The sequence below is a fragment of the Dama dama genome, chromosome 25 (genome assembly GCF_033118175.1).
Source record: "Dama dama isolate Ldn47 chromosome 25, ASM3311817v1, whole genome shotgun sequence".
Lineage (NCBI taxonomy): Eukaryota > Metazoa > Chordata > Mammalia > Artiodactyla > Cervidae > Dama > Dama dama.
This window is the reverse complement of record NC_083705.1, coordinates 39,013,186-39,024,763: the sequence shown is the minus strand read 5'-3', so window position 1 is coordinate 39,024,763 and position 11,578 is coordinate 39,013,186. Positions and strand designations below refer to the sequence as shown.

General features: G+C 45.8%; 1 protein-coding gene across 2 annotated transcripts in view; it reads left to right on the top strand.

Annotated features, from left to right (window-relative positions):
- The first annotated feature begins 1,957 nt into the window (after positions 1-1,957).
- NIM1K (NIM1 serine/threonine protein kinase) overlaps positions 1,958-11,578 on the top strand; it is a 70,913-nt gene continuing 61,292 nt past the window's right edge. For both annotated transcript variants that reach the window (XM_061129543.1, XM_061129542.1), the window contains exon 1: positions 1,958-2,044. The gene's annotated coding sequence lies outside the window, so the exon portion shown is untranslated. The remainder of the gene's footprint in view (positions 2,045-11,578) is intronic.

The window sequence follows — 11,578 nt, the reverse complement described above, 5'->3', positions numbered from 1 at the left end:
TTTTTCAAGTGAAGAGAATTCAGTGTGAGGTCAGTCCTGTATGGCTGAGTATCCCAGGACCCCCAAGGGAAAGGAAGGCATGAAGGAAGGGTTTATATTTTGAAAAGGAGCAGGCCCTAGCAGTCTCTCTGCAAGAGGAATGTGGGTGACTCCTGGAAAAAAGTCTGCTAGTGGACTTTAGGAGAAGTGGTTTCTGAACTGAGTTTTAAGTTTTCCTTTTCTATGGTAGCCTGAAGTTTTCAGCAACCTCTTAATTCTCTGGAATCCAGGATTGGCTTTGCCAAGCGTTGCTCTACAGGGGCACCATGGGATGACCCATGACAGAGTATGTGTCACCTGGGGAGTTGAGGCTCTTGGTTTCTAGGCTGTTTCTTTATGAATTCTTGTTCTGTGTATTGTCATGTTGTAGAATTCAAGGAGTCTTTTGTATTTAAAATATGCAATGATTTATCCTGTACCTCATTGTTTTAGAAAGACTGATGGCACGTACTATTTTAAGATTACTCCTTTAAAAAAAAAAAAGTCCTTTTGTCTTTGAGGAGAAGGCCTCCCTTTAAAGACACACTGTTCTCACAGAGAACCTTTATAACCACTCTTATAAAACAAGAAAGCACTTTTTCCAGGTTCTCTTGGTTTTCCTGCCAATCCCAACGGTCAGTCTGTGGAGCTGTCCAAGGTTTTATTTCTTGCCCTTCCTGCTCTGGCCCCTTTAATCATCATATGAAGAGGCAGCACAGGCTACTGAGGAAGACCACCAGCCTTGGGTCAGACGCTCAGGTCTGAGTCCCAGCATCAGTACTGGACAGCTGTGTGACAGCAAGTCAAATAAGTGTCTGGGCCTCAGTTTCCTCATCTGTCAAAACAGGGTGGTAATCAGAGCACCTAACCGAAAAGGTTATTGTGATTCCAGTCACTCTGTGAAAGTATTTATAACAGTTACTGGCAAGTAGCAAAACAAGGAATCTTTGGATTCCCTAATTTCTACCATAAAAGGGCTTTAAACTCAGTTTATTTTTCTCCTTAGCTCTTTCGCTTTTGTAAATACACCCTAGCAATTATGGAGGATCAGCCACATGAGGAGGTGGAAAGATTGTTCGCAGGGCTGTGACTTAGGGCCCCCAGTCACGGCCTCGCCATTAACCAGCCCTGTGGCCCTTGTCAACTGACTTCTCCGACTTCAATTTCTTCCTCTGTAAAATGAAGGACGTCAACTTCAATAAATCATCTCTATTCTTTAGTATTCGGTGAATCGCATTTTCTCCTTGTTCGTAAACTGGAAAAACACTTGGCACCTACCATGAGCCGGAGAGTCGCAGCTGGGGAGGACACAGGACATTGGGGATCTACTGCCCAAGGGGCACCCGAGGGGCCGGGCCTAATGTATTCGAGGAATCCGGGCTGAGGGTGGCGTTAGCACTTCTTTCTGCAAAGCTTAAACGCTCCCAGACTCACCTGAAGGAGCTGTCACGGTGGTTTGCTAGAAAACCCCGTTCTGTTAGGAAGATTACTGGGTCTCCCAAGGACACGGAAACCCTTTTTATCCAGAGGCTGGAGCGACTCAGCACGCAGCGGGAGTTGATGGGAGCCGTGTCGCCTCTTGCCATCCATCCTCCAGGAGCGCTCCTCTCTGCGGCAGGGCCAACCCCCCTGCTCCAATGTGTACGATGGGTGTCCCCGCGCCGCGCGCACCCCGCCACCCCGCGCCTCCTTTCAGCCCCTCCCTCCCGGCTGCCATAGAAACCGGCCTACTAGGTCCAGGCCCGCGTCCCGGCGCCCCTCCGGCCTACCCTTTCCCCCTCCCCCGGGCCAGCCCCCCGCTCCGGATTGGTCCTTCGGGAGACGCTGCGGAGCGCCTGAGTCCCGGCTGCGGAGCCCCGGCCGGGCCGGTGGGCGGGGTCTGCCACTGCCGCCCCTGACAGCTCCCGAGCCTTCAGCGCGGCCACTGCGCTCTGACACCCACGCACCGCCCGCGCCCGAGCCCACCGCCCAGAGAGCCCGGCCGGGCGCCGCGCAGCCGAGCCCGCGAGCGGAGCTCGCCACCAAGGTAAGCGAGGGCCGCGGGGCTCGCAGCCGGCACCCCACCCGGCCGCCCCTTCCTCCTCTAGGCTGCCGACTTGGGTGCTGAGCAGGGACGCCTCTCCTCCCTGGAACCCCGGGGCATAGAGAGACCCAACTCCCGGCGAGGGTGGGCGAATTGGGGTCAGGAGAAGATTAGCGCTCTTTAGGGGCGCCCCCTCCGAGGCCCATCGCGCCTGGGAGGCGAGCGCGTTGGAGGCGGAGGCCGGGGTGCGCCGGCGCGAGCAGCCTGCCAGTGCCTGGGGGCGTGCGCCCGGGGTGTGCGCGCCTGTGTCCGCGAGTGCCGGCTGGGTGCGGACACCCGGGTCTGTGCGCGCAGCCCCAGCCTCGCCCCGCGCACTCCAGCTGCGCGCCGCCAGCGCCCCCGGGGCGCGAACCCGGAGCCGCCGAGTTTGAATCGAGTGCCGGGGACCTGCGTGACCCCGAAGGTCAGTGGGTAGTGAAGGGCCCTGACAGCGAACGGCGGTGGTCCAGAGGAGTGGACCCTCCATCACACCCCACGCCACGACGCGCCCTAAAGAAAGACGCTCCTTTGGAAAGACTGTACAAGTAAAGAAGAGCCTGTCTCTTCTTCCCTGAGGTCTCTTCAGGAATATTAGGAGCCCGAGGATTCGGCGACACGACCCGGAAAGGATCGCAACAGGGTGTTTTAAATGCCGTTTCCGATCAGCGTGTGCCTGACCCAGTATCTGAGCAGATGGAGAGGTCAAGGCACCCGATAAAGGTGCTCTTAGCCCCCGTAAGAGCAGCGGAGATTCAGCCATCTGCGCTTTTTTCTTCCCGTCTCTCTCCCTCCTCCTCCGTCCCTTCCCGGCTCTACTCTCCACCCTCTCCCGGTTTTCGTCCTCCCGACTTTATTAGACAAGAGGGCTCTCTGTTATACCCACCCTCCCCCACCCCCTTCCTCTCCCGGTTTCAAACCCAGAGCGAAGGAACCACATTTTAAGCTCTCACCCGTGCAATTCAGACAAGTTTGGAAGTTAAACAAATCGCCTTTGCACTCGAGGCCGCGGGAATCCAGAAGGGAAACAAACAAAACCAGACCGAAGGATCGAGTCCAAGGTTAAGATTTCAAAGGGGACTCTAAAACGAGTATTTGTTTATGGCAATATGATTTTTTTTAATGTTTGTAAAATATGTATCACTCAAGCTTGCATCATCAGTATTCAATGTGATTCACAGAAGAGCTTCAAAAGATGGTTTCTGTTAGTGTTGCAAAAGCACTTCTAATTTTGGTTGCCATGGTAACTGGAGAAGTCGCCCGGCACTGTTGAGAGGCTGCCTGGATGGAACCGGGAACCGTTCTTGAGGAGACCTCCCCAACCTCATGTTACCATGGTAATAATAATTGAGCCTAGAAGATACTTGTTTCTTTAGGGTACCGAAGGCCTGAGGCGTGTTGTTTAATTTTACCTTTGCAGAGTTTGCAGTTTGTGAAACAGATCTTCCCTCGCAGACAACTGAGAGTAAACACTGCCCTCAGCCAATTGGTCCTGCTGGCCCAGCTCTCTTCCCACAGTTCAGCTGCCCTAAGGAAGGGAGACCGAGAAGAGTGTTTGATGTGAAAGGAATCCTGGCCTGTGACCAGATCTCTCTCCCCATTTAGCATTAAATTTGGACTCCTAATTAGCTTTCTAATTAGGAGGTGGAGGAATGCGAGAGGAAAGCCCAGAAAGAGGCTAATAGGGAAAAAGTCCGACTCCCCACGGACTGCTGTTTTGTATGCTGTTGAATTTGCCTAGTAAAGTCCTCATAGGTTTATTTTTGGCTTGACCACTGTTAAGTGGTAAGCCTGGAAAAACCTTCAGAGAGGTCTCCTTCTGTGCTAGGGGAAAACGTGGATTGATATTTAGTTTGAGGTGTGTGCTCTTTTCTAATAACTGCATTTAGAATAAAGGCAGTTTTGTGTGAAACCTAAATTTCCCAGTAATAACTACAGATAGGCCATAGAGCCCTTTATGCTGTTGGTTTGGCCTCAGATTTTCAGTTAAAAAGGTTTAATTTGGGCAGAGTAATGGTCCCATTCAAATACTTGTATTAGTACATGTTGATGTCTTTAAAGGACCCTAATTCTTTACACACTCACAAGTCCTAAGCATTGAAACCTATAAATTAAATTTACATACTGATAGCATATGATTAGAAAGTTTTAAAGCCAGTCCTTAGACTTACAGTTTTTGTTTTTTTTTTAAAAAGAACGTGGAGCTTCCCTGGTCATCCAGTGGCTAAGACTCTGTAAACTAGGGATCTGGGGTTTGATCCCTGGTCAGGGAACTAGATCCCACATGTCCCAACTAAGAGCCCATGCAGCCAAATAAATATTAAAAATTTTTTTAAATTAAAAAAAGAACTTGTTTTAATACGTTAATGTTTTCAGCCAAATATCTAGTTCCATTTTGAGAAACTTAAAAATTAAAATATAATGTGAAAATCCAAATGCATTCTTTGAATCTCATTATAGTATTTCTCTAAGGACTAAAGACTCTTAATTCATTTGCTGATTTTCTTTCAGTTGTTGAAATGACAACTAAAATTAGTTTATAAAATGAGTCTCATTCTATGTTTTCACTTTCCGTGGTCATTCTAGAAAACGTTCTCTAGAATTGAAGCTATAAATTTCGAGAAAAGAAGAAAATAGTCCAAGTTCTTATGATGACAGTGTCTACAATTTGAATTAAGGAGATCACAGTTCTTAAATTACTTTTTCTCAAGAACTTCAAAGATAGCTCAACCATTGTCATATAGCATCCTGAGGAATATTAACCAGTTTTATGGATAGGCAAGTTGTGTTCAAAAGACTCAAGTCATTTCAGGTAACTACTTGGAAAATTAAGAGATGAAAACTAAAACCACCTGGCATGTGTAGGAATATGAGTATCAGGGAGGACTCAGAAAATCTAGGCGAGAAGCGAGACAAGGTACAGTGGCAGGAAGAATTTGGGAGAAGAGAAAAATAGAACAGTAGGGGGGAAAGAGTCTTAAATGCAAAGAAAACTCACAGATTAAAGGGAAGGGAGTAAAAAGAGAAAAAAAATAGTGTAATGGGAGCTACACAGAAAAACAAAAAAACCCAAGTTGGGAAACAGGAAGCTAAAACAAACTCTACTCTTCGCCTTCCACAGAGAACAGAGAACCTGATGCTTTTCAAGAAAGCTCTTGCTGTCCTACTTAGCCAAATTCTCCAATTTAGAGGCTCTCTGGGAGGACTGAGATTGGACCAAAATTCACTTCCAGTGGTATGGCCTTCCCATCTGCTGGCTAGACCTGCTTCTTCTCAACCCTTCAGCCACCAAGAAAGCTTTCTACTCTGCGTTGGCTGGATCATTTAGTCTGGTCATTCTTAACTTTAAGTTGCAAGCTTCACTTTTAAAAACTGCTCAAGTTGTTATCAACCGAGTGCATTCATCTATAATTTTATGGATTAGAGCATGTTAAAAGATTCTAACAACAACAAAAAAAAACAGTCCCTCTCTTGGGTTACAATTGCTCTGCTCTTTCTTAGCTGTTTGATCACATCCTTCCCTAGTTGGAAATAATTCTCTTATGTGGCTGGTCCTTGAGTTATCAATTTTAGACAGAATCTGTACACTTTCTTTTATTACAGGGGAGGAAATAGCTCTCTTACTCCTCCCCTCCAACTTCCCCTTCCTCCATTTTTGCAACACAGTTGGGGGGAAAAAATCAACCAGAGCACCATTAGTATAATCCTTTATTTACAAACGCCAGGCAGGGGAATGCTCCAGAGAGGGAAGGAGGACTGGATGTTTCCTAGGAGTCTAGCCAGAGCAGCCAAAGTTTGGTTAATTTCAGAAATAGTTAGGGAGTTTGGGATTGACATGTACACACTGCTATATTTGAAATGGATAACCAACAAGGACCTTCTGTATAGTGCAGGGATCTCTACTCAGGGTTATGTGGCAGCCTGGGTGGGAGGGGAGTTTAGGGGAGAATGAATACATGTGTGTGTGTGGCTGAGTCCCCTTGCTCTTCACCTGAAACTATCACTGTTAACTGGCTGTACTCCAATAGAAAATAAAAAAGTTTAAAAAAAAAAAAAAAAAAAGGAAATAGTTGGTCAAGGACAGAAAATGGAGGAATTGCTCTTTCAAGTTGGTAGCCATTGTTTGAGTAAAATGGATTTTCTACAGGGCAGTGGGAAGGAAGAGTCAGGGCCTAATATCTTGTGCTAGGATGGTGAGAAGGGAGGGTGCAGGAGGAAAGAACTTGCACACGTCTCCGTGCAAAGCTCTGCCCTATTAGTGCTTCTCACAAGTGACCTCACAATGTTAATTACATCAACATTGCATCTGCATGACAATGACCGGTCCATTTTTCACTGGAGCCCGGTTGTGGACTGTGGATGTATTTCTTTTTCTGTACAACTTTTTTGGGGAAAATAGTTTTTCGTTTGTTTGCTTTTTAGAACCTATCATTGTTTATTCTAGTGGCTCTTTAAAATGCCTCTCCTTGGTTTTTTTCACACAATGAAATGCATCTGCCAATCCTCTTCCTTCTGGGCCCCACCCCAGCCCTCTGAATGGACCCCCTCAGTTCTCCAGTCTGAACCAGTTTTCTGATGGCCAGGACATATAGGGGCCTTCTGAGATTTCTCTTCACCCCGCCTTTGTGTTGATTACCTGTTCTCCCTGTTCCCTTGTCTTCTTCTTTCTTGGTTTATGCTTTTCATTTTATAAAGCATCTGTTTTGCTGTAAATAGCTTCTTAAAAGGGGATATAGGAAGTAAATCTGGGGGACTTTGCATGTCTAGAAAAGTCCGTTTCACTCTCACACTCAATTGATGGTTTGCCTGAGTATAGGATTCTTGGCTGGAAATTCATTCCTGCAAATTTCCAAAGGCATTGATTTATTCTTTTCCAGCTTCCAGTGTTTCTGAGTTCAGTGTCATTCTGGTGCTGGATTCTTGGCGTGAGATCTGTTTTTTCTGTCTGGGACCTTGTGGTGGTCTCTCATTTTTAAAATGAAATTTCACTGACTACAGATTCACTTTCTCTGAGCTATGTTCATCTACCTGGTGGAGCCAAGAAACACGTCCTGCACTTTTGGGGAAGTGATGATGTAGACATACTTGGAAAATTACTCCATTTTATTGGTTTCTTTTCCTTGTCATGTGTTGGTTATTGTTAATTGTATCAACTCAGGATTTTTACCTTTGAATAAATTGGTTGCTGTCCTTTGGAATCATGCATGCTGCCAGACCAGTTTCTCTGTTCTCACCACTTTTTGTCTTTCAGAAACTGATCTCTTGTGTCAATCACATAGGATCATATCCTTCACTTTACTAATAATTTTGGTGCTTTTTGGGCATTTGCTTTATGTACATATTGGTTTAAAGATGTTAATCTAAGCACAAAGACAGCAAATTTGTTATAGGATATGAAGGCCAAGTCTAAAATGCTGGCACAGCTTTCAAACCTTTCACATCAATTATTGGTAATTTGCAGAACTGGTATCTCTCTAGAATGTAGACTTACATGCCTTCACATTTTACAATGGAGGAAACCAATCCAGAGATGTTTAGCATGAGTCATTTCTTCTGACTCATTGCTAAACCCTTATTCTTTCATCCTGTCTCCTCTCTCTCCCTGGTTACTTTGTCTTATATTTCTTTTTCTTTTTATTTCTTAATCTTTTTAAAAAATAATAATTAATTTATTTTTGGTTGTGCTGGGTCTTTGTTGCTGCATGGGCTTTTCTCTAGTTGCGGCAAGTGGGGGCTAGTTCCCTAGATTCTGTAGTTGCAGCTGTCTAGTTGCTGTGTGTGGGTTTCTCATTGTGGTGGCTTGTCTTGTTGAGCATGGGCTCTAGGAGTGCGGGCTTTAGTAGTTGCAGCTCCCCAGCTCTAGAGCACAGGCTCGATAGTTGTGGCAGTCAGGCTTAGATGCACCACGGTGTGTGGGATCGTCCTAGACCAGGGATTGAACCCATGTCTCCTGCATTGGCAGGTGGATTCTTTACCGCTGAGCCACCAGGGAGACCCTTATTTTCTTTAGTTTTAAAGAAGCATAATTCCTTACTATAAGACATTATAAAATATGTATTCAAAAGCAGTACATATTCCAGAAGCAGCAAGTAATAGTGGTTAAAGTCTAATTCTGGAACCAGCCTACTGGGTTGGAATCCTGTCTCTGTGACCTACTGTGTGACCTTGGCACATTATTTGACTGGTTTATGCCTCGGTTTTGGGGGCCTATAGTAATGCACCGACCTTCTCACATAGTTGTGAGAATTAAATGAGTTGATTCATGTGAAGTTCTTAGAATGGTGCCTGGCATACAATAAATATCAATGTTGCTAGTATTATTGTCAAAAGTACAGAAATAGATGTTAAAAGAAATAATCTATTATTCTGTCTCTACTACCATCAATAATTCCAACTAGAGAGACGACTGTGGTTAAAATTTCAGAGGGTTGTTTTTTGGTAGTTAAACAAACAAACAAAAAAAAAGGAATGTTGTACTTACAATTTTATTGTTTATTTTTCCACTCATCTTTATAGTTTGAGCTTTTTCCCCATATCATTGATTATTTGGTATTCTTCTGGTTGATACTGATATATTGGCTTCTTGTATTCATCCTAACACACAGCCTTACAAATTAGGTTCTTCATTAGAACCAGCTGACTGGGAAGCCAGTTCTTCCTTCTGGACCCCTTCGGGTTTAGAACAGGTGTAGAGAGGGGTCCTCCCATCATGAATTTGAGAAGACCCTGTTACCATGAAGAGAGGCCTTCTCTTTCTCTACACAATGAAAGTATTCTGGAGATGGCACCTGAAAAGTGTGCATTAGAACAGAGTGAGGGGGGTACTTGTGTGAAAAGATTATGGAGGAGGAGAGGGGGAGGGCTGGGTGAGAACCAGACGGCAGTGTTGGGGTGGCAGTCAGTGGGGCCATCACCCGTGGACGTGTGGGTCTCCCCACCCACACAGCAGAGCCCACATGGAATGTGGATCTGATCTTTTGAATTTTCCTTGGAACCTCAGCAACTCCGTGAGGCTGGGAAGCCAATGAAAAAGCTTCTGTGTGCAAACACACCCTGAAAGCTGGAGCTGCTTTGATCTCCTGGGAGAACTGACGTGACTTGGCCTCTCCCCAGGACATGATAGTCACCAGCCTGCTGCTCTCACACAGGACCTGTGTGGCCAGAAACAGGCAATCTAGCAGTGTGTCCAGAATTTTGGAATTGAGCCGTGAGCAGCCCAGTGAAGAGCCATGCCTCTTGAGAGCACTCCATGTAACACTGAGACAAATGGATGTTAGTGGGTGTGTGTTCTGTCATTTCACATGTACTAGAGAGTTACTATCTTCCCAGCAGGCAGAGAGGTTCGGTAGAGGATTGTGGGCCGGGTATCCGGCTTTGGATGGAGAGATGTAGAAGATGATACAGAAGGTGAGGAGGGACGCTTCTGCCTTGCCTAAACTCAAGCTTCCTTAAGAGTCACCCTCTCCGGATGGCACATCATATCCATGTGAGAACCAGCCTGTGTGCTTGGGTGACTACTCCTTGCCAAGAAAAGTAAAAAAGGTTTACCAAAACTACAAAATGAGGGACATGGTTAATATCTGTAGGAAACAGGATGCAACGAGTTTCAAAGGGTAGTATATCGCAGTTCAAAGTCAGTAGACTCTTGGCGTAAAGCTGTTTGTCTCATTGCCGAAATGTTCAGTGAGAGTTGAAAATTGGTGACTTTTTGTTCAGTGCTAGATTGGTTGAAAGTTGCCCATCAGAACAGAGACTAAAATTCAAATACAGACTATTACTCCCATTCTTGGGTAGTAAGATATGCTTTGATTATATTTAATTATGAAAAAAAATTTAAAACCTTTTAAACCTCTCTGAACTTCTAGTTCAGGCAAATACATCTTGGACATGATCAAACAGCACTAGTTCTTGTAGCAGACAATGAGGTACAGATTTTCCCACCCTTTACATTGTCAAGTTCAAGTACATTTACTAACAATAAAACATATTCACTTTCTACTTCCCTGACCTACATTTCCTTATTTTAGCCCTTGCTGAATCACAGGGGCAGATTCTTTCAGGCCAAATCTCCTTCAAGTTTTCCCTGAGCAGGGCCCGTACCGCCTGTTCTCTCTGGGTGCCCATCCTTGCTGTACAGATGTCCAGCCCAGTGCTTTGAACACTGTATTTAGTTATCTATTTATGTATTCACCTTGCCCACCTCCCCACAAGCTGATGATTTAATCACATCCAGGTGACTCTTGGGGAAGGACCTTGTACCATTGGCTTCAAGTAGGCAGGCCCTTGAAAATAGTCTGCTGAACTGGACACTTGGTCCTGTTATCGGAGGAATATTCCCCAGTGGAGAAAAAGTGTTAGCAACCTCCCATTGCTTAGGTGAGAGCAAGAAGAGGGTGGTGCTAGCGGTAAAGAACCCGCCTACCGATGCAGGAAACATGGGTTGGATCCCTGGGTTGGGAAGATCCCCTTGGAGAAGGAAATGGCAACCCACTCTAGTATTCTTGCCTGGGAAATCCTATGGACAGAGAAGCCTGGCGGGCTACAGTCCATGGGATTGACAAGAGTCAGACAGGACTGAGCACGACTGAGAGAGCAAGGAAGTGGGAGAGGATGACCTCTTGTTCAACCTCATCCTCTCCTGCAGCATCTGTTCTGTAAGGGCACCCTGTCACACACACCTCCTGCTCACAAGACCAGGGGGAGCGGAGCACCTGTGATGTGCTCAGCTGAAGCACAGGCTCTGAGGTCAGAAAAGCCTGGACTCTGATGCTTCTTGCCTGTATGACTTTAGACAAGTTACCAAATTCTTTCAAAGTTCCTGAAAAATGAGGAAAACTGCAGGCACCTTTCAGGGCTGCTATAAGGATGGAAGAAGGTATATACAGACCCCTTCTGACTTAGGATTTTTCAACTTTACCATGGTGTGAAAGTCACACACGTTCAGTAGAAACCAGACCTCCAGTTTTGAATTTTAATCTTTTCACAGGCCAGCGATACTCTCTCATGATGCCAGGCAGGGGCAGCAAGCTGCAGCTCCCAGTCAGGCACACAATCACCAGGGCAAACCCCTGAAATCCTTACAGCCATTCTCTGCACTGACCACCTTCTGTTTTTCACTTTTGGTATAGTAGTCAGTCAGTTGCATAGGGTATTCAACACTTTATTATAAAATAGCCTTCATATTAAGTGACCTTGCTGACTGTAGGTTCCCAGGTAGTGCTAGTGGTAAGGAACCTGCCTGCCAATGCAGGAGATGTAAGAGACGTCAGTTCAATCCCTGGGTCGGGAAGATCCCATGGAGGAGGGCTTAGCAGCCCACTCCAATATTCTTGCCTGGAGAATCCCATGGATAATGGAGCCTGGTGGGCTGCAATCCGTAGGGTTGCAGAGTTGGACACCACTAAAGGGACTGAGCAGGTATGCACACAGGTTAATCTAAGTGATTGGAACATGTTTAAGGAAGGTGAGGCTAAGATATTATTTCAGCTAAAATAAGTTTAT